At 41.9% G+C, this 23,111-nt stretch overlaps 1 protein-coding gene across 1 annotated transcript in view; it reads left to right on the top strand.

The window, feature by feature from the left end:
* Positions 1–6,664: 6,664 nt before the first annotated feature.
* The window catches only part of frmd4bb (FERM domain containing 4Bb), a 374,294-nt gene continuing 357,847 nt past the window's right edge, over positions 6,665–23,111 (top strand). Inside the window, exon 1 of the mRNA XM_060835692.1 lies at positions 6,665–6,822. The gene's annotated coding sequence lies outside the window, so the exon portion shown is untranslated. The remainder of the gene's footprint in view (positions 6,823–23,111) is intronic.

The raw sequence follows: 23,111 nt of genomic DNA, 5'->3' as shown, positions 1-23,111 counted from the left end.
TGTCCTACACCTATACACACATGACATGAGTGTTGAGGAGTAAATAAACACTACTGCTGAAAAGAAAAGAAAAACAGGAGTCGCTCTCCTGCCCCTCTTCCATGGTTATATTCGGGCCTGGGTGTCTCTGGAGAAGAACCACACGGTGTTCACTAACACTCTCGAAGTCTTCAGGGAGCGGTGGGCACTGTGGCACATGGAGTGTTTTATTTCCCCCTCTAATTCTACTTTGATTTAATCCCTATCCTCCTCTTCACGTTTTCGTTCATGTAAGCATTGCCCTTGAAGAGAAGGGCACTGCTTGTCACTGGCCACTCACTTTCTTCCTAGTGGTGGAATATGAATAACATTTTCTGCACTTGATGTTCTTTCACTGCAAGGACACAAGATGGGTACTTGGGAGAAATAAGCAGTACTGTTGTTTGGCAGTAGTGTGGGGAAGAGATAACAAAAAATAAACAGGAGTCTCAGAGAGTCTCCTCACGTTAGGGATTAGCTCTGAGCGAGCTGGTCAGAGTCCATGTGCTATGCATGTGTCAATAAAGGGTAATCTAGTGGCAGGATACCGACCTTTGTGCAATTATTTCAGTGGTGACGAGAGAAAACAGTATGCTCCTGAAGAAACTTTGCTCACAACAATTGTTTTTCAGTTGAGGTAAGCATTTGTGCCATCATGCCTTTATTTGGGAAGCTTGACTCCTTCGATCCTGTAATCAAAGACTGAACCCATTATGTGGAAAGAATGCGATATCTTTTGCTGGGCAAATGACATTGGGACAGATGAAAAGCAATGAGTAATTCTTCTAACTGCTTGCAGACCTGCTGCATTTTTGGTTATTTGGAGCCTTACCACCTGGAGGTAGCAGATACTAAAACCTTTCAAAAGTAAATGATATCGTTAAGTAATATTATGACCCCAAGTCTCCTTGAATTCTGAGATGCTACCAGTTTTACTTGACATTTGATGGTGCTAGTGGAAACAAAAAGGCCATCACATCCAGAATTGGACCTGGTGAAATCAGATCACCATAAAAGACAGCATATTATTCTGGGGAACAAGAGTGAATCTCACAAATTAAGTTCATTGCCAGATACTGACTGAACTCCACCAGGATCATCCTGGCGTTTCCAAAATGGAAGTGTTGGCAAGGAACTTATGTCTGGTGGCCAGTTTTGGATGTCAATATAGCTGCATTGGTAGGGCAGTGCCCAGAGTGCCAACAAGGACAAAAAATACTGCTAGCAGATCCCCCATATTTGTAGGAATGGCCAGGTAAACCATGGATTCGGTTACATACCAACTGTGCAGGACCTTCCATGGGCACAATGTTCCTAGTCATTGTGGATGGCCATTCAAGTGGTTGGATGTATATAGTGTTCATTCAGCAGACTCAGGGATGACAAGTGAAAAGCTGCAAGTTTTTTACAATACACAGACTCCCAGAAATATTGGCCATGGATAATGGGACATCAGTTATAGCAGCAAGGCTTTCAAGTATTTCAGTGGCTCAGTGGTTAGCACTGTTGCCAAAAAGCACCAGGGACCCGGGTTCAATTCCACCTTGGACGACTGTCGGTATGGAGTTTGCACATTCTCCCCATGTGTTCTTCAGGTGCTCCGGTTTCCTCCCATAAGATGTGCAGGTGAGGTGAATTTGCCTAACTAAATTGCCCATAGTGTTCAGGGATGTGTACGTTACATGCATTAGTCAGGGGCAAATGTGTAGTAATGGGGTATGGGTTTGGATGAGATACTCTTTGGAGGATCGTTGTAGACTTGTGGGCTGAAGGGCCTGCTTCCACACTGTAGGGATTCTAATTCTAATTCTAAAGTTGAATGGCATTCGATACGTTTAGAGAGCTTCATACCATCAATCACACACTGGTCCGGCAGAAACAGCAGTCCAAACTTTGAAGGCAGGCTTAAAGAAACAGCCTACAGCTTCACTTGATAGCAAACTGTTCCAGTTCCTGTTCGATTACAGGACCACCCCTCATGCAACTAGAGGGATAGCTCCAACAGAGTTGTAACATAGTTGTTGATGGACAGAAGACTCCACACCAGGTTAAACCTCATAATCTCAGACCTGAGGTGCGTAGGGGGAGACAGGAGGTGATGGGGGATGCTGGTGAGATGGCATCAGAAATGCCAATGCCGGCTACATGCTCCCTCTAAGCAAGACAGACAGTGTACTTCAGGGGGCAAAAATTGGTGTTGAAACCATGGAAATGACTCTGCATCAGTATGGGTCAACGCAAAGTCAGGTCCCATGCCATACAAATTTCAGGTAAGTGAAATGGTCCTGAGCAACATGTGGATCGCCTGAAGGACATGACCTCGCAAATGGGGCAGCACCAAAACATACTTGGCCCTCCAAAAAGCCAGAAAGGCTGTCAGAAACCAAGGGTTCGCCCCTTCCATCTAGCATCAAAGAAACCTCCGAGTCTGAGATGGATGCAACCAGTGTTGTAGCCTCAATACCATTACTACGTGAAGAAAAGGAAGCATTTCTCCTGAGACTCTCTGAGCACAAGAAACAGGTTACAGTCCATTCACGCTGCCCATATCCAAGTCAGGTTAAATTACTTACAGTGTGGAAACAGGCCCTTTGGCCCAACAAGTCCACACCGACCCTCCGAAGAGCAACCCACCCAGATCCATTCCCCTTTACCCAACACTATGGGCAATTTAGTATGGCCAATTCACCTAACCTGCACATTTTTGGACTGTGGGAGGAAACCCACGCAGACACTAGGACAATGTGCAAACTCCACACAGACAGTTGCCTGAGATGGAAATTGAACCCAGGTCCCTGGCGCTGTGAGGCAGCAGTGCTAACCACTGTGCCACCGTGCCATCCCGGGGAGTCTGAGGAATAGGAGCTGGAGTGAAAAACTCCTAGGAGAAGCTGCAAGGATAGAGTGATTAAAACAAGGATGGCCAAGTGGATCTTATTGATTATGAATTCCCTGACTGGCCTAGGTTAACAGCCCCGATCAGGGAGCCCTGGCTGACAGGCATAAGCGAGAGTGTCAGAGGTTCGGTTCATTCTAGGGACTGGCTTTGAGCTAGCTGGTTGAGTCCTTATACTGTGCACATGTAAATAAAGGATAAGTTGGTGCAGGATACCAGCCCCTGTGCAGTTATTTCAGGACATCCTGTTTTAGACAAAAGGCTCTTCTCAATAGCCTACTAAGTAGTATTGCATTCCACACTAGACCGAGCAGGCCATGTAGATTCCCACCAGGAAAAAGGGTGGTGGCAACAGATTATCAGTCATAACAAACAACCTGTGTCCAGTATCCATCATCCAACAGCAGTTTTCAGCTTAAAAAAAGAGTGCAATCAATCATCTGATTTAGGAAACACAGCAACTTGTGTTCAGCAAGGTTCCACAAACAGCAATGTGATAAAGACTGGATTTTTTTAAATGATGTTTGTTCAAGGGTAAATATTAGCCAGGACTTTGAATTGTGTTCTTTTGTTCTATTTCAAAATAGTGGCATGGAATCTTTTACATCCATCTGATTAAATAAAAGGGGCTTCAGTTTAATACCTCATCTGAAAAACAGCACTTCCAACTACACAACTTGTCCTCAGGACAACACATTCGAGCAATTAGGTTTCACCATACATATAGTTATATTGAAGCTCAAGTCGTTCCTAAGGCCCCAAAGAATGTCTGAATTTATTTCCCAGTGCAGTTTTTGAACGATTGCAAAATGCAGTCTTTCTTAGATGTATAATATTATTGCATGCATACAGATTTAAAGTCAACTATAGTAAGCCTACGCTCCAGGTGAGGTTCCCCAAATAGTTAGGGTGTTCCAGATGGGATACACTCTGGGGTGAGGAGTGATAAACTGGCTCCACTTCTTTATTCACCTGGCCCTTCACTGAGGCAGCAGTGCTAGCCACTGAGCCATGGTGCCACCCACAACGAGTTCTCTCTCTGGGCAGCCATTTCATTTGCGTCTCCAGCCATTTTTGGCTATATTTGAAAAAAAACTTATTTTAGACTTACAAGTTAAAATATTGATAGCACTTCAGGATTCTGCCAAAGTGAAAATTGACTGTTCTGAGGCAAACGTGATGTGGAAAGGAATTGTTTCACAATCCATAGACAATTCTCAACAAAGTTAATCTAAAAATGGATCTCTTTCCTTATGGATTCCTTTCTCTGAAACCAACATGAACTAATTTTTTTTTTTAAAAAAGCCAATTTAAACAGGCTTTCTCAAATTAACAAGTATTGACTTTATTCATGACTAAATGCTAAATACGAGTCAGTCTCTTAATTGTTCATGAAAAATGTGTAGCCAAACATTGTAGCCTTTGCGCTGAAGATTGCCAGTAAAGTTGGTATTCATAGTTCAACAGTTGATTTCAAGATTCTTAGCTTTGCAGATTGGTTAAGATTCTATTGATTTGATTTTTTCTGACCATTACAATTCCAGCATTCAAGATGTGAAAGAGTAATTTTGTTATCCTGATCTCTTTTCTCTAGCTTAACAACTGGCTGACTTAAAGCACGCAGAGTGAATGATTCTGTTTATCTACAATGCCAGTATGATTAGGTGATAGTTCTTTAACTATAACTTTCATAGCATGTTCGTGCTCAAACCCAGGCTGGTCTACCTTAACCCCCTCATTCCAACTCTGACCCACAAGAAGAGTTAAATCTAGCTTTTACCTCTGTCCTTGCATATTTTCAAGTGCAAACTGGAGGAAGAACACCTCACCTTCCACCTCAGGAGCCTACAACCACATGGCCTCAACACTGAATTCACCAGTTTCCAAATCTCCTCTCCTCCTCCACCCTATTCCAGACTCAACCCTCCAACTTGGCACCACCCTCTTGACCTGACCGACCTGTCCATCTTCCTTCCCACCGATCTATCACAATCACCTCCTACCTGCATCCACCTATCACCATCCCGCCTATCTTGCCCCCAGCCCCAACCCTCTCTCCTATGTATTTCTCAGCCCCTTTCCTCCTCCCCAGTGCAGATGAAGGGTCCTGCCCAAAATGTCGATTCTCATGCTGCTCAGATACTGCCTGATCTGCTGTGCTTTACCCAGTGCCACATTCCATCTACTCTGATTGTATCTTCACTATCTCCTATTTTGAAATCAACCATATAATATGTCTGTAATTTGGGACATACTCTACAGGGACTGAATTCTGTTGTGCAGTGGCCCGTGAGACATTCAATTTCTTATTCAAAACGTCACAGTTCAGTTTTTGAAATTGCATCTTTACACATTTAGCGTTGTTGTTTGAAGTTCTCTGTGCCCTTAGTTGCAACATTCTATAGTTTTAGATTAGACTCCCTACAGTATGGAAACAGGCCACTTGGCCCAACAAGTCCACATGGACCTTCCGAACAGTATCCCACCCAGACAGGCAGTTTAGCACGGCCGATTCACCTGACCTGTACATTTTTGGATTGTGGGAGGAAACTGGAGCACCCAGAGGAAACCCACATAGACACAGGGAGAATGTGCAAATTCCACACAGACAGTTGCCTGAGGCTAGAAACAAACCTGGGTCCCTGGCACTGTGAGGCAGCAGTGCTAACCACTGAGCCACCGAGTCACCTGCAACAAGTTCTCTCTCTAGGCTGCCATTTCATTTGCGTCTCCAGCCATTTTTGGCTATATTTGAAAAAAAACTTATTTTAGACTTACAAGTTAAAATATTCATACCACTTCAGGAAGTTGATCCATGGGTCATGATACTTAGATCAGTGAAATTTAAACACTTGCATCACTTCTGAATTCAACTAAAATATGTAAATTACTTTATTCTGATTGTTTTCAGGCAAGTTGGACCATGTGGAATGTGTTAAGTCCCATTCTTTTTCACACTAACAGTTGATGCCAAAGTGAGAATTGACAGTTCTGAGGCAAACGTGATGTGAAAGGAACTGTTCCACAATCCACAGACAATTCTGAACAATAGAAAATTTATGCTGTTGGATATATGTCCCAGTCATGGGGCTGAGCATTACTCAGCTGTATGTTGCAATAGGTTTACAGGTCAGTTCACCAGTGAGACATAAATTTAATTCTGTGATTCACATTTCTGTTTCATTTACATCCGAAGTCTTGAACCAAGCAGCTGATTCTGAACTTGCCCCCTCATTAATGATGTTCACAACTTGCTTCATCTCTCATGATTAGGAATGTTAAAATCAAACTAACGTTGAATTTTGTTATAAACATTTGCAGCGATCACCAACTCTAACGTCCGTTAAAATTTCAGTTATTTGCAATCAGCTCAGGCAAAAAAAAGGTAACGTAAAGGGAACGTGGTTTTGGTCAGTTAATAATTCGACGTGTATTACGTGTGTGTGACTTTAATGTATTTCAAGTTCTCTAGCTGGTGAAAGGTTTGCATGATATGGCAGGAGTTCTGAAGGAGATCACTTACTACCACGAGGGACCTCCCTTGCCTCATTGTATTCTAAGAGAGCCGTACATCAGCTTGCGAGAAGGCAGTAATGTCACACTCGCAGTAACAGCTGCAGGGGGTGTGCGGTTTTAAGGCGAAAGCAGAGGCTGTGAGGCGTGGTGGGGCGGTGTGAGTGTAAACAGCTTGGATATGCAGACACAGCTTCCTGGCTGAAAAGCAGAGCCGATAAACAAGCTGGAGCCTCACATGTTGGGAAGGACCTGACGAGAGATCGAGCAAAGGTGAAAAATTAGTATCAGGTTTTGTTGTGCATGGGAAACCAGTGGCCGGTGTTTTATCTGGAGAGAGGATTCAAAACAAAAGGAGAGAGACCGCACTGTAAACAAGACAGTCCAGAAAAAAGGTGAGCCGTGTCTCCAACTATATTTTAAATGGCTGTTTCTCTGTTAAAATTTGGAATGCACAATATATACAGTGTGTAGCGTGAATTACAGCCACGGGCAATGCTGTGGACAATCAGACACGCCGTTCCTGCAGCCAAAGCGGATCGAGATACTAAACTGTCTAGTCAGCAGTAACCTTAGAACTGAAACAATGGCAAACACTTCTGGTTTAAACTTCTGCTTGATTATGAGTCTGTATCGGGAAAACAATGGGGTTCCCTACAGCAGGCTCATCTTTTGAACCATACATAATGAAACCTGGTGTATTCTGCAGCTAGCTTGTTTTCCTTTGTGTTATAATATTGGTGCAAATTCAACACAAGTAAACCAAGCTATACTTTTGTGCAGGAAAATATCCGGAGGAGTAATTTTACTTGTGGTACCAACGATAATCTTCCTGGCCTTGTCGTAGCCGATAGAGGTGTTGTTTTAGGATCCCAGAATGAGTGAAGATTTTTGTGTGGCTCTCTGAAGAGAAAGCTCCGCAATCTCTGTGGGAATACCGTGTTTTAAACCAATTGCAATGAACCAGAGATGGAGATGGCTTAATGTCTGTTCTTAACCAGGCCAGCTGCAATATTAAAACCTCAGTTTTTGTGTTTCATTTATTTCGAAGAGACCTATTAATAATTGAAAGAAAATTTTTGAATTCATTCTCTAATTTGAAGCCATTGTTCACTTTACATGCTTGCTGGTATGCATGAGTGGAAATCGTTTGTCCGTCTTTTTAAAAATAACCAAATGTGTTGTGAAAATTCGGGTCCTTGTCTGGCTGATTATTATTATGCGAATTCTCCAGGGATAGCTAAACGAGTTCTTTGGCAATTAAAACAATCTTTAATAAAGGTCTGCTTGCCATTCCATTTTCTTGTAAGCACCTGTGAGATTAATTGCACCACTGCATTCAAGGTAATCCTGTTTACCTGAGGCTACAAAATGCAGTCCACATCCCGAACACAGCATGTTAGGTCTTAACTAGCAGAGAACAAAGCAGTGACTCAGCAACAAGAAAAGTCATTTTGTGGCATACAGGGTTTACAATATATTTTTATTGATATAAGCATTGGGCATGCTATTTGTATTATATTGAAGCTTAATTATTGCTTAGTGTTTTTACTTTTAACCCAGAATCCTTCTAAAACAAACCAGTTTTTTTTTAAACACAACATACTTCCAAAATGGTACAGGATTTTGGATGATTTTCCAGACTTTGGTTGTCATATTCATAAGAACCATCTTTTCTACCTTCCAATTCAAACATGTCCATGATTCTTCACAAAAATTTGTCATTCCATGCAAATATGTCTCTAATTAGACCAATCTCTCTGGGGCAAATGCACCAAACAACCCCAATGCCCTGTGGCTGACCACTTCAACTCCGCCTCTCACTCTGCCAGGGACATGCTAGTCCTGGGCCACCTCCACTGCCAAATCCAAACCACCCAATGCCTGGAGGAAGAACGTCTCATCTTCCACCTTGGGACCCACTAACCACACTGCATCAATGTCAGAGATGTTCAGAGTAAAGTGTAATCTGGAACTGGCCTTGTGTGTCTGCTTTCCTAATAATTTCAATGAAAATCTGCCTTAAAAACTCACACAGGATGACAACTAATTTGATGGTTTATTTATTTATTTATATGACTTTTCATTTTAAATCCTACCACTACATGGGATTTAGTCACAAATCATTCTGCAATGGAGTGATCGGGACAGTTTTACCAGCGACTGCCATCAGGCAGAGGAACTGAGAACTGGTAACAAGATACACTACTCAGTACCTTTTATGTTTTTGGCATTCAAACCAATTGCTTGTAAGGATTTACCTAATTACATAAACATCAGTAATTTCTGGTTTAACATGTTCATGCAATTGTATCCATCCTTTACATACTTCAATTCTAACAACAATCTTGAGCTAAAGGCTAATTGGTGAAAGAATGAATAAAACAATTTGCATAAATTCTTTAACAATGTATGGACCAATATGAAAGTGCATTGCAATCATATTTACCTTTTAGTTTGATTTATTATTGTCACATACCTAGGTACAGTGAAAAATTTGGTTTTGCATGCAGTATAGGTTTGCATGCAGTTATACCACACAAAGTGCACATGGGTAATAGAGCAAAGAGAGGAGTACAATGTTACAGCAGCCGAGATGATGCACAAGGAGCGAGGTCAACATTAAATTTGAAAGGTCCATTCAGAAATCTAATTACAGTGGGCAAGATGTTGTGCTTGAATCTGTTGGTCTGTGTGTTTAAGATTTTGTCTTCTGCCTGATGGAAGAGATTATACTAGGGTAGGAGGGGTCTTTGATGTTACCTCCCGCTCTGAGACAGCGGGAAGTATACATGGAGTCAATGGATGGAAGGTTGGCTTGTGTGATGGACTGGGCTGTGTTTACAACTTTCTGTAATTTCTTACAGTCTTGGGCAGAGCAGTTGCCATACCAAGCAGGTAGATGCACCATAGAAAGCATTCTATAAAAACTGCTACGAGTCTTTATAGACATGCTGAGTTTCCTTAGTGTCCTGAGGAAGTAGATGTATTATGTTTTCTTGACCGCAACCAAGGCGTATCCTAGTTACGCAGGCAACTGAAACATCAACATAGGTGCTGCAATGTAGGATCAGATATACATTCTCCTAATTGTTGAGTTCCTGACCTCCGCTCAGCTGAGATTCCAGTCAGCACCCATCATGGATCCCCTTTGAAAATGTCATAGATATTAAGATACAACTTATCCCTTTGGCTGCACAACTATTATATCCCATTACCCCAGTAATGCTTTGCCTTTGAATACAGAATACTACTCAGAAACAATAAACAAACTGGGTCAAAAAAGAAAACTGTGTGAATCTTAGTAGAGGATCTCACTTGCACAATTCCTTAGTATGCCCTGAATGAATTAAGTTGTTGTGTATTGTATGGTCAGTTTTGTATGTGACCAGGAATTGATTCATCTGATATCAAGTAGTAGAAAAACAACTTTATTTTCTGTGGTCACTTAACCGTTTTGTCACGATCCCCTGGCATCAACATATCAAAGATTGTTGTAATGAACAGCACATGAGCCCATCTACCACCTGAGAATCATTTTTCTGCATGCATTTTCCGCTGGCATCCTCAAATCTTCCAACTTTGAAAATATAAGTTGTTTCCTATGGTTTTCTGCTAATTCAGGTGAACTCAATAGAAACTGTTTTAATGGTGGCATTGTTTCTTCAAACATACCTCAGAACAATGTGTATATCATTGTGTCATTTGTCTAGTAAAAGCATTGTACTTGCATAACTTTTTATACAGACGCCGGGTGGAATAGACTGCTTTGCAACTAATATAGCTGCTTTACTGAGAAATAAGACAAAATTGATATTGAGCCAAAGCCAAATGGGTTTCAAGGAGTTTTATAGGAGGAAAGGGGTTGGTTCAGATGCAGAGGAGCTTTGGAGAAGGAGTTTGTGTGGGGATTTGTAACGTCTACCAGCCAAATTGCTAGTGGTGGGATAAGAGAAGGTTCTGGCAATAGAGAAACAGAGCACTTAAAAGTTTGTGGGACTGGAGGAAGTTACAGAGCAGGGAGCGGTGCAGCTGAGAGGCCATTTAAACACAGGATGTGAATTTTAAACATCAGACAATGAGAGCCAACTTGGTCAATTATGATAGTTTCAAGGTTCAATACTTAGATTTGGAAGAGCTGAAGTCTATTAAGGTGCAAGGTAGGAAGCTGGCTGAGAGACTATTGAAGAAGTGCTGTGCTATGTGTATTTTTGTACATTGTGACCTTTTGCACTTGTGCTGACACATGCACATCTGCAATCAATGAATCAGTATTGAGGAAAACACACCAACTGGTTCAGAACATTCCATGGCTGGCAAACCATCAGGTTTAAACTGTCAGCTCAAAGTGACATGTAGAGAATAACCTGAATCCTGTATGCGCACACAATTGAATCATTTTTGCATTGCAATTCTGCAACAAGTTGTCTGCAGTATTATGGAAACGTTTAACAAAGCTGCGGCAACAGTGCACATTCAATTGTTCTGAATTTGTAATTTTGAAAAATGTTTATCAGTATAATTTGCTGGCGGCTGGAAAAAGTCTGATAACCATGAGCTAGATTTTCAAATCGGGGTAAGGTCCTCATCCTTTGCCGGATCTATCACTCAGACAATGCTATCTTGAAATGGTTTTTTTTGTACACTCCCTAATAACAAAGATGGGCTTGATATCCAATTAATGGCGATGCGAATAACCAAGAGGTGCATGTCTGTCTGGTTTTGCCATTGTAATGGGGACATGTTGCAGCCTTGCAGAAGAGAGGTGTCAACAGGCTTGCAATGAAATAACAAGATAACAACATTTTACAAGCTCTCTACAGCAGACCTTATTCTCACATTTCTTACAATCATTCAGCAACTTCAAACCTCAATTCTAAGCCTGTTTATCTTCTTTGCAGCCATAACTTGGTATTCTTTGCTCTGTTCAATCAGCCTAAGACGTTTATATGCTATGATCTGTCTGTGCTGCATGCAAAATAAAACTTTCTTCACTGTTCTTAGGTGTACATGACAATAATAAATCAAATCTAATCAAATATCGTAAATATATAATTTGATATAAGACTTTTCACCTGAAGAATCTTTAACCTCCATGCACGCTTAACCCAACTGCCATGATTTAAAATGCTTCAAACTCTTTGGAATCACGTATTTCCAGTTGAAAACTTCTATCTCACCCTCCAACTTGTTAGCAAACTCTTCAGAGTTTAACAGGCAGTTAACTGGAGCTGTTTTAGACTCCTTGACCTCCAATTTACTTTTGGAAATTGGAACACAACTAGCTAGTGAGAGGTTGGGCACCAGAAATGTCTTTGGAAGTTCCAAATCACATCCTCACGTATTCTCACTTCCTTTAGAAATTGAAAATCTGGCTCATTGTGTAGGAAGTGCGAAAACAATGTTTCATGTTTAATACATTGTTTTATTTTTAATTTTTAATTGAAATGTGCAGGTGTTCAGTTAATTGGATTTAACTAAGCCAAATTTGCTAGGGGTCTTGTATTACCCCCTACAGTGGTAGTGTCCTGACGCCTGACCCAGGAGCCTTGGGTTGAAGTCCCGGAGGTGTATCACAACATCTCTGAACAAGTTGATTGGAATCCTATGACAGATATATTTCCAATCAGTTAATATAGGTTGATAGAAGGGTGGATGCATCTCTCTGCTAGTCATTTGGATAATTGAACAAAGTCAGATAATTGGAGTCCTGTTGTTTTGGTTTGTTCTGCTTTTTATACTGTGCTTACCCTGTCATTGCTGCTTGTGATGGACATGTGATCCAATTCGACAGGCGGCAAGGAAGATCTAGTTTATAAAAACAAAGGCCTAGTTTTAACTAGATCTGTTGGCTTTATTGTCGTAAAGCTCCATATGGTTTTTGAGTGCTAAGTTTACATTTGTTTTGACTATTATTAATGAAAGTGACAGCTAATACCAAGAATGTGGTAAAACCTGTTTTTCTAGACTATGTCCATCTAGTCCCTGTACACATCGATACACCATGAGGGTCTCCAAGCCTTCCGTTTCTTCCTTTCACACTGTCCCAACCAGTGCCCTTCCATCGACACCCTCATCCGCCTGGCTGAACTGGTCCTCACCCTCAGCTTCTCATTCCAATCATCCCACTTCCTCCAAACTAAAGGGGTAGCCATTGGCACTCACATGGGACCCGGCTATGCCTGCCTGGTTGTCGGATATGTGGAACAGTTCATCTTCTGCAGTTACACCGGCACAAACCTGTTCCTCCACTACATCGATGACTGCACTGGCGCCACCTCATGCTCCCACAAGGGGATTGAATAGTAAATCAAATTGTACCAGCACCTTCCACCCTGACCCCAAATTCACCTGGACCATCTCCAGACACCACCTTCCCCTTCCTGGACCTATCCATCACTGTCTCTGGCGACCGACTAACCATAGTCAAGCCCACCAACTCCCACAGCTACCTAGTCTACACCTTCTCCCACCTTACATCCTGTAAAAATGCCATCCCTTATTCTCAATTCCTCCACTTCATCTGTCCTCAGGATGACCAATTCTACCTCAAAGTCCCGGATGGCCTCCTTCTTCCACAATCACAACTTCCATTCCCACATGGTTGACAATTGACACCATGTGGTCCTCCACTTCACGCACAACTGCCCTTGAACCCCACCCCTCCCACACAACAAGGACAGAACCCCCCCCCCCCAGTCCTTCTCTTCCACCCCACAAACCTCCGCGTACTTCGTACCATCCTCCCCCACTTCCACCACCTCCAAATGGACCCCACGACCAGCGATATATTTCCCTGCCCACCCTATCCGAGTTCCAAAAAGACCATTCCCTCCGCAATTCACTTGTCTGGTCTACACTGCTCCCGGCTGCTCCTCCTGTGCCCCCCCCACCAATCTCCTGGCACCTCTCCCTGCCACTGCAGGAAATGCAAAACCTGCGCTCTCACCACTCCATCCAAGGCCCCAAGAGATCCTTCCACATCCATCAGAAATTCACCTGTATCTCTACCAATGTCATCTACTGCATCCGCTGCACCCGGTGTGGTCTCTTCTACATTGGGGAGACAGGACACCTTCTTGCGGATCATCCCAGAGAACATCTCTGGGACACCTGCACCTACCACCCCACGGCTGAACACTTCAACTCCCCCTTCCACTCTGTCAAGGACATCCAGGTCCTGGGCTGCCTCCACCGCCAAACTGTTATCACCAGATGCCTCGTATTCTATTTTAGGACCCTGCAACCACATGGGATAAATGTGACTTTCAACAGTTTCCTCACTTCCCCTCCCCTCCTCTCCACCCCCCCCATATAATCCCAGTCCCAAGCCTCCAACTCAGCACCGCCCTCCAGACCTGTCCATCACTTCCTATCACCTTCTCCTTCATCTTCATCCACCTATCACATTCCCAGCTACCTTCTTCCACCAACCCCACACCCCGTCCCATTTATCTGTCAGTCCCAAACCACGGGCCTCATTCCTAATGATGGGCTTATGCCCGAAACATCGATTCTCCTGCTCCTCGGATGCTGCCTGACCTGCTGTGCTTTTCCAGCACTACATTCTCAACAACTCCTTCTTTTACAAAGCGTGTACCAAAGGATTGCAAGGCCAACATTGTCTCAAGTTGCTAGGACACACTTAAATTTTGAGTCAAGGAATCTGTTGCCAGGCTAGAGTCACTGATTGATTGTATTACTGCTGTTGTGCTGGGTTCTGGCTTATGTTCTCCAACTCAATCTCTGCAGCACAGACAAAACGTGAGCCTGGAAATACATTAATGCTAGACCCTTGAAAGACAAAACTTTGCCAGCAGCTGCAAACAATTGTTGTACTCGTTGCACCACAGTTATGTTTCACATTACAAGAGACCATCAATCTCCTCAAAAAAACAGTGAAAATGATAAAGGGAATCTCATCATGTGGTAAGAGCTACAACAAGATCCAAACTCTTATCTGAGTGTGGGGATAAAGTGTTCCACATGCAGAAGTCATTGGACTGTAAATGTGCCTACCATACTTATCAGAAACAGGAATTGAAAATTGTCTCTCTTTTTTTGGCTGAGAACTCAATCTACAATAGGTAAAATCTTTCTTTTGAGTTTTCTGTCCAAAAGCAAATTGAAACCATCTCTGTGATCTGTACACAATGGGAGAGAGTGAGGAGGCCAGATGCTGCAGAGTCAAAAAATGTGGTGCTGGAAAAGCACAGCAAGTCAGGTAGCATCCGAGGGACAGGAGATTTGAGGTTTTGGGCTTAAGCCCACATCACACAATGGGTAGGGCAAAAAGCAGGTCCTTCATCCACCTGTGAAGAAATGCAGATCAGACCCCATGTTGACGTCCGTATAGCAGGAGTCAATGCTCCTGACTGAGATTAGGTCATTAAGTGGCAGAGTACACTTCAGAGAACACCTTTTTTTTATTCTGGAGGGTATCTGGCAGAAGCTGGGTGTCTGAAGGGTCAGTACACTGTATCCACAAGTGAAAGGTGGCTTTAGTTCTGTTTCGCCAACAGGATTACTTGTTGTAACTGAAGTACAGAATGGCTGCTTGAAAGTGAAGATGTGGAAAAAAAAATCTATTTCCAAACAGAAGGTTGTAATTAGAGTTAAATAGACTGGGTGCTTGTGGTTAACACTGCTGCCTCACAGCACCAGGGACTCGAGTTTGATAGCACTCTTGGGTGACTGCAAACCACACACCGATATCCTCCCCATGTCTGCATGGGTTTCCTCTGGGTGCTCTGGTTTCCTCCCACAGTCCAAAGATGTGCAGGTTAGGTGGATTAGCCATGGAAAATGCTGAGTAATGGGGATAAGGTTGGGGGGGGGGGGGGTGGGGGGGGGATGGGGCTGTGTGGGATGCCCTTCAGAGAGTCCATGGGCGAGAGGCATAGATTCATAGAGACATACAGCATGGAAACAGATTCTGCGGTCCAATCCGTCCATGCTGATCAGATATCCCAACCCAATCTAGTCCCATCTGCCAGCACCCAGCCCATATCCCTCCAAACCCTTCCTATTCATATACCCATCCAAATGCCCTTTTAATGGTGCAATTGTACCAACCTCCACCACTTCCTCTGGCAGCTCATTTCATACACATACCACTCTCTGCGTGAAAAAGTTGCCCCTTAGGTCCCTTTATATCTTTCCCCTCTCACCCTAAACCTATGCTCTCTAGGTCTGGACTCCCCTACCCCAGGGAAAAGACTTTGTCTATCTATCTTATCCTATCCATGCCCCTCACAATTTTGTAAACCTCTATAATGTCACCCCTCAGCCTCTTAAATGGTCTCTTTCTGCATTGCAGGGATAGTATGATTTAGAGAGGCTGAAACCAAGTGTAAAATGTCAGTATAAGATTTCGTGGGAGTGTTTCTCTGAAATTGACCCTATGATCAATGGGAAAAATAAAGTAAATAGATGGACAGGAATTATGATGTTACTGAAGTAAAAACTAGGTATGGCATTGTAGCTGTCCCGTCAAGCAGAAGGCATTTTCGGAGCTGGTGGCTCAGGCATTCGATGCTGGGAAAGGTTTGAATAATTTTAACATTTATGGACAAAACTTATAAGAAATGAATGATAAAGTGAATACAAGACATGGACAGACTTTGATAAATTTAAAGGAAGTCTAATAGTTATTGTGGAGCAGAATGTGTAATGAATGTAATAAACTGGAATAAAGATCGACCCAAATTCTTTCTATTGGGTAAATCCAAACTCAGAGGTTGCCTTTAAATTGTTGGCCTGTGTTAGATTGATAGACTCCTAATGTGAGCTGGAGTCAAATTTTCAGAAAGAACTGTTTGGAACGTATGTTGGAAGCCTTAAAAAAATTGGGGAAACATTTATTGCTCGTGGCCTTTAAAGCCCAAATTGGACACTGAGCACTTTTAAAAACAAAAGGAATATTCCAAGGTTGTAGCAATGTGAGACTGCCCATATATTGGCCTCAAGCAGTGACATTATTTTCCCGATTGCTAATTGCCCTTGAACCAGGCTTGCCAGGCCATTTCAGAGGGCAGTTAAGAGTAAATCACATTGCTGTAGGCCTGGACTCACATGTGGGCCAGACTAGGAAAGGATGACAAATTTGCTTCTTTAAAGGGCATCAAAGAGTCAAATATTTCTATGATGTGAAGGTCCCAGTGTTGGACTGGGGTGGACGAGGTCAGAAGTCTGATGACACCAGGTTACAATCCAACAGGTTTGGTTGAAATCACAAGTTTTTGGACTGTTGCTCCTTCATCAGGTGAAATCGGGGGCAACACTGAGAAAGCTTATGATTTCAAATATACTTGTGGGGCTATAACCTGGTGTCACCTGAAATATTTGTACAGCGTTTCATGATAGTCTCAGTAATGGTGACTATGAAACTAGCTTTCAATTCCAGATTATTAAATTTTAAACTCCACTGTTTCTGTGATAGGATTTGAATGTGTGATCCCAGACCATTAGTCTGAGACTCTGGATTGCTCAAATAAAACAAAAAACTGTCAATGCTGGAAATTTTGAAACAAAAACAGAAATGGCTGACAGAATGTGGGTCTCGCAGCAGCTGTGAGGAGAAAGCAAAACTCCTACTGAGGAATCGCAGGACTGGAAATGTTAACTCTGGTTTTCTCCCACAGATGCTGCCAGATCTGCTGAGTTTCACCAGAAATGTCTGCTTTTTGCCTGTGGATTACTAGTCCAGTGATGTGTTATGGACCAGGTTAGACCCTCTCAACACATTTCAACAAAGCAGTTCAGACCAAACTTTGCTAGTTGTTTTAAGCGGGTGTAACGTAGATATTCCAGGAAGGATACATTGGTCAAACCACATAGTTTTAAACAAAACAATTTATTTACAAGATTACTGAAGCATAAACAAAATACTGATTAACTTAACCTAACTGAAAACCCAATAGATCGTCCCAACTTGATGATGCTGTTCCAAATTCTTGAAGCAATCCCCATAAACACCCCTGGGCACAAAAGGTAAACTCAAACTTTTACAGGAGAGAAGTCAAGAGAGAGAGGTGGTCACTATAGATTTGCTTCTCTTGGGTCTAGCAGCTTCACAACACTACACTTGCTAACCAAACCAGAGAAAAGCTGAGCTGGGAGAACTGGCCACTCCCCTTTCATTGTACAAATGTTTTTTGTTTAAAATTTAAAAGCCTTTTGTCTGAGGCAGTATCTGTTAGCTGTAATCAAACTGGTCCTAAAACCCTTCTGAGCCCAGACTTCACGGAGTCTGTGTCTTTTACGACCTCCTGAAAAAATACATCAAGGATATCATAACCTTGTTAAAGGAGCTGCATTGCCACAGATGGTACCACTGCAGGATCATTTTTTTATGAAATTAGAATTTGTAACCAAAAAGGGTGCAGACCAATGGCAGAGCAGCCACTCCAAGGTTCTGACCATACCAGATTGGCTTGTGAATGCATTGACTTCCAGTTTCAGAAGTCACTGTTGCAAGAACCTTGGAACCTTTTTAAAACAAAAACAAGAGGGGGCATGAATGAGGACAGAGATATATTTGACTATTCTAATAGATGAATGATACTGGGAACTATAACAAAAAAATGAGTTGCAAGAATGCCTGCAGTTTGGCAGATGAACTGGAACCAAGGGAGCTGTACAATTGGAACCAGTAGCTGATTGGTGTGTGGATGAGTGACCAGTGACCAGGTTTCAATGACAAAGGCCTGTCAACAACTATAATCAACTCCTTGTTGACTGAACAGCTTGGGGCTTGAATATTTGGGAAAAGCCATCAGATCTCCACAAGTGCAGGAGCTGTTTTATTTTCTTAAAATCAACTCCAGTTTAAAGAAAACCATTTATTTACCCTTTTTCCAGTTGCTATAATCAGTGACTTTTAATTGATTGAAGATAAGTTGGAGCCAGTCACCTTGCGCCTCCTGCAAACAAATGAAAAGTATCTGAAGAAGGAATGTCAAGAAACAGCATTCTGAAGTCACTGTTGTGTAGACCTTGGAAGTCTACACAAAAAAGGGTGTGTTGGTGAGGACAGAGGTACACCTCATAATTGTATCAGCAAATGGATCATCTCAGTAAACATATAGTAAGGGACCACTGAACTATCTTCTGAGTTTTTTTCCTTCACCCAGAATGCTTCATTTTGTTGTTTGTCTGTGTGTGTGTGTGTGTATAGAAAGTGGAATTAATAATAGGATTAGATTTTAATGAGTGCATGCATAGGAATCAAGCTGTGAGGATGCATTTTTCAAGCTCAGTTGGCATGGGTTACATATTTGCAGAATCTGAACAAGTCCAAGGAAGAGATGAAGCGCTGTGCATTTCGCATACACTTATATTGTATAGTTGTAAGGGCCAGATTATGGCAGGTGAGGGGCTGACTGAAGATGTACATGGTCTTGTCCTGTTCTTCAGAATCATTTACCAAAAATTTACATGAGTCACATCCTTGCCAAAAATGGCAAGTGAATGGAGGAAGGCCATAATTGGAGACAATGCAGGAACTTTTTCATTCTTTTATCGACTCACTGTAGGGAATGCAGGTCAGTCATTATAAAAGCTGCATGTTTTACAGGTTGACAGATTGTCAGAGGATATATAGAGAAGAATGTGGCATACAAGGGAATTTAAGAATGAAAGTCTGACTTTGGGAGGAGAGGTTGACCTTTTAAATATAGAAACCTTGATATTAAGCAAAATAAACTAACAGTGACTTTGGATTGGCAGTGTTGCTTGGAAAGTGTTAATTGCATCCCAACAAATTGCATGAGGTCTCACAAAGATGAATTTACATCCAGGGAAATTACATGTACTGAGCAGTTGGTTGGATGGTTAAACTGATTTTGCACTTACACTAGTTCTGATGTTAGAGATGGAGCTGAGTACAATGATGAAAGTTGCTATTGTTGAGAAAGTCATTATGCAAATTTAGGCGCTAAAACGTTAAGTTAAAAAAGAATAGCCAAGGATAGAAGCCTGAGGGAGCAACCTACAAAATAGAAGCTTGCTTTTTTTAATGATGCTTCACACCCCAATGTTCTAATTAGTTATTTGAATATGGCAGGATTTATCCTATTCTTGGTGGGAAAGAATAGATGTTGTTCATTGGCCTGGAAAACTAAGTAACTAAAAAGCACCTTTATCTGCTGCAACATTGGTGCCAGGGAAAGCTATAGATACAAGGGTGTTCTCATACAATGTTCTAAAGGAGATTGTACGCCGGGGGAACCTAGAGGACTGTGTAGATAGTCACTGTCATTGGGACAATATAAGTTTGACAAAGGGTGTTGCTAAGAAAAAGATGATGTTTGACCTTCGTGAGCATGAAGAAAATGCTCCAAGAAAAGATTTTTGAAATAAAGTCTGTACAAGGTGGTGCTCCATGCAGGGGAAGTTGGGTGACTGAATATAGTTGATCAAGCATTCACGAGAAAAAGGTGTTTTGTTCTATGTCACTTCCTGGCTTAGATCAGACTTGGCATCAATCTGATTCACACTGGCTGATCAAACTTCTCCAATCCATACCTTCCCATCACATGAATGATAAAAAATCTCTTCTGCTTTTACAGTCCACCACTGGCACATTGGAGAATTTACAAATTGGTACTCAATTGGTTTGGCCCATGTTATGAATGTACTTTTGCAATTGTAATTGTGTAGGACTGTAGATAAGTGAAGTGAAGGAGTTAACTGAAAATTCCACCCTGGTACCCTCTGCTAGTTATTTCCTCTAGACCCAGAAGTTATGGTTTGGAAAACCAGTAAGGTTTTTCAACTTGATAATCTGTTATTTTGTCTGTTTTCATGGACAAGTTTTTCCATGGCTGGCTATTTTGTGCTGTTTCCTATTTATAGAATGAGCAGCCCAAAACTGGGTAATTGTTTGACTCCTCAACCATGGTAATTGTCTGGTTATATAGGGTGATTTGAAATATGGAAACAATAGGAGTAATGTTGTCAACTGAACTGTCAATGTCTGGGATGAGACACAGGAATTTTCTGTACAACAAAACTTGCAATTATATAGATCCTTTTTAACGTTCTTAGGTTAAAACAGAAACATACAATAGTTGACATATGACCAGAAAGAAAGAGAGCTCCTAGAAAGAGACTATTTTTTTAAAAACTTACAATTATACTGTGCCTTTGTGACCTCAGCTTGTCCCAAGGTTTGTATGAAGTTATGTACTTTCCTAGTGACATTACGGTCGTAATGTATGCAATTAAAAGCTTCACTGAAGAGATGGGTTTTAAAAGGGGTCTTTAGGAGAGATAGGTTTCCTGATTAAGGGAGAGAATCGTACTGCATGGAGTGACTACAGATGAAAGTTGCCAATAGTGTGGCTGAGCAGGTGGGGAAGAAAGCAAGGGAAAATATAACGAAAAAACTACAGATGCTGGAAACTAGAAACAAAAACTTGCTAGAAAATCCCAGCAAGTTCGGAAATATCTGTGGAGAGAAAGCAGAGTTCATGTTTCGAGTCCAGTGACCCTTCAGAATGGAAAATCAAAAAAAGAGCTGCACTTATTGTGCCATTATGGACGGCACTGCATGTCTCAAAGTGTTTTACGGCCAGTCAAGTTTATTTGAAGAGTGCTCATTGTTATATAGGAAACATGGCAGTCCATTTGCACTTAGGTTCCCAGGTGACACTGTCTAAGTCATATTTGCCTCAGGATAAATGTAGGCAAGAATCCCCTTCTCTCATTTTGAAATACTGTAGTTCCTTGGGATCATCGTATCCACCATCAAGCATGTCAATAGGATCTTGGCTTAATGTTTCATTTGGAGCACAACAACTTTGACAGTATATCTCGCTCTGACACTCTCACTTTCTATTGCCCTTGAATGTCCACATAGATACTTATGCTGAAGTCCTGGACTTAAACTCAACCTGGCAAAAGTGAGGACTGCAGATGCTGGAGATCAGAGTCTAGATTAGAGTGGTTCTGGAAAAGCACAGCAGGCCAGGCAGCATTCGAGGAGCAGGAAAATCAATGTTGCGGGCAAAAGCCCCTCCTGTCTAATCTAGACACTTAGATCAACCTGCTGACTGAAAGACTAGAGATACAGAAACACAGAGTTCCCAGTGCATTGCATAAGCAGAGTTTACAGAGGGTTTTTAAGAAGAAGACAGACCAGGGAGGGATTTGTGCACACGGATATAATTTGAAATTCAAGGATTTGATACAAGTGCCACTGCAGGTCAACGAGCTCATGAATTTGATGAACAGGACGTTATGCACGTTATGATGTTTGTGACATAGTTTTGGATGAGCTCAGGTTTATAGGGGGATGAAAATGAATGTCTCTCCCGGAGAAACATTTGGATTAGCTGCGTTGGAAAGTCATGAATGAGCGTTCAAAATAGCTGAAGTAGATGTGGCTCCAGAAGCTTTAATGGAGGTGGAAACAGACTTTAATGAGGAGCATACAGGAAGCTGTTCTTGAAGATAAACCACTGAAAGTGTGAAAAGACTGAGCCCACATCTTCCATCCCTTTCTCTGGTCAGTGACTCCCTTCAACTCAAAGGGCTGAATGGCCTACTCCTGCACCTATTTGCTACATTTCTAAGATTGGATTAGAGGTCAAATACACTTGCTGTGGTCTTCCCAATGGTTAGCTGGAAAATTTGCAACACTTCAAAATTGTCAGTCTAAAATCATAAGCACTGTTGAGTGGCCAAGAGAGGAGGTAATGAAGTAAAGTTTGGTGACTTAACTGTTCACTTGAAATCTGGCATTTGATTTTCAGACAAATATTTTAAATCAACTTGTTCAGAAACATTCTAACATACCTCAGGGGTGAGTGGGATTTGAACTGCTGCCTCCTGGCGCAAAGATAGGGACAATGCCACTGTGACGTATGAGATAAAATTACAAGACGCAGGAGAAAGTTGAGGCTCTTTTGGGCTCCAAAGGTGGGACGTTGAGATAATTGCAGGGTAAGACTGCAATCAGATGGCTAAGTAGAAACAGATGAATACAGTCCAACATGGTTGAAATATGAAGAAAAAATGTGAAGAAGAAAACCAGGTTGACTTTTGTCAAAGTCATAGAGGGGTCAAGAGGTCTAAGAAAGAATGGTGGAGTATAATCACAAAGGGTGTGGTTTGTGAATTTACTTAGAGCTATTTTGGTGCTGTGGTAAGAACAGAGTAAAAATGCAGTTGGAAAAGTTCAAACGTGTATATGTGGGAAAGGTATGCACAGATTTAGGAGATGGCAACTCTTTCAAGGAGAGTGGGGAAGGTTTGGGATGAGATGGTAGTTTGTAAAGACATGTTGGGCTTTGAGGAGGTAGAGGTATGGTTAAACCCAGATTTGACAGGCAAAGGGACAGTGACAGCAAAGGAAAAAAAACCCTTTGCAATGTAAGCTAGCATGGGGAATGGAAAGAACCGGAGTAGTTAGCAGTGGCCATCCTTTTACTTTCCCAGAAATCTATAAGCAAGCAGCAAGCCACATGGATTATTTTGTTTCTATCAGCCTACATTAGAAATGACTAATCTATTCTTAGTAATAAGTGGAAACAAACATTTTATTTATTTTTGAAAATTCCATTTGTTAAATTTGATCAACACGCAGCAGATGAAGGATGAGTTTCATTACCACATAATAAATTGCAGCTCATTATGTTTTGTGGAAAGTGAATCCCACAGAATTATAAGGCTGACTTTC

The sequence above is a fragment of the Hemiscyllium ocellatum genome, chromosome 14, assembly GCF_020745735.1.
Source record: "Hemiscyllium ocellatum isolate sHemOce1 chromosome 14, sHemOce1.pat.X.cur, whole genome shotgun sequence".
NCBI lineage: Eukaryota > Metazoa > Chordata > Chondrichthyes > Orectolobiformes > Hemiscylliidae > Hemiscyllium > Hemiscyllium ocellatum.
Note: the sequence above shows the minus strand (reverse complement) of the source record. Positions and strands in the feature narration are given on the sequence as shown.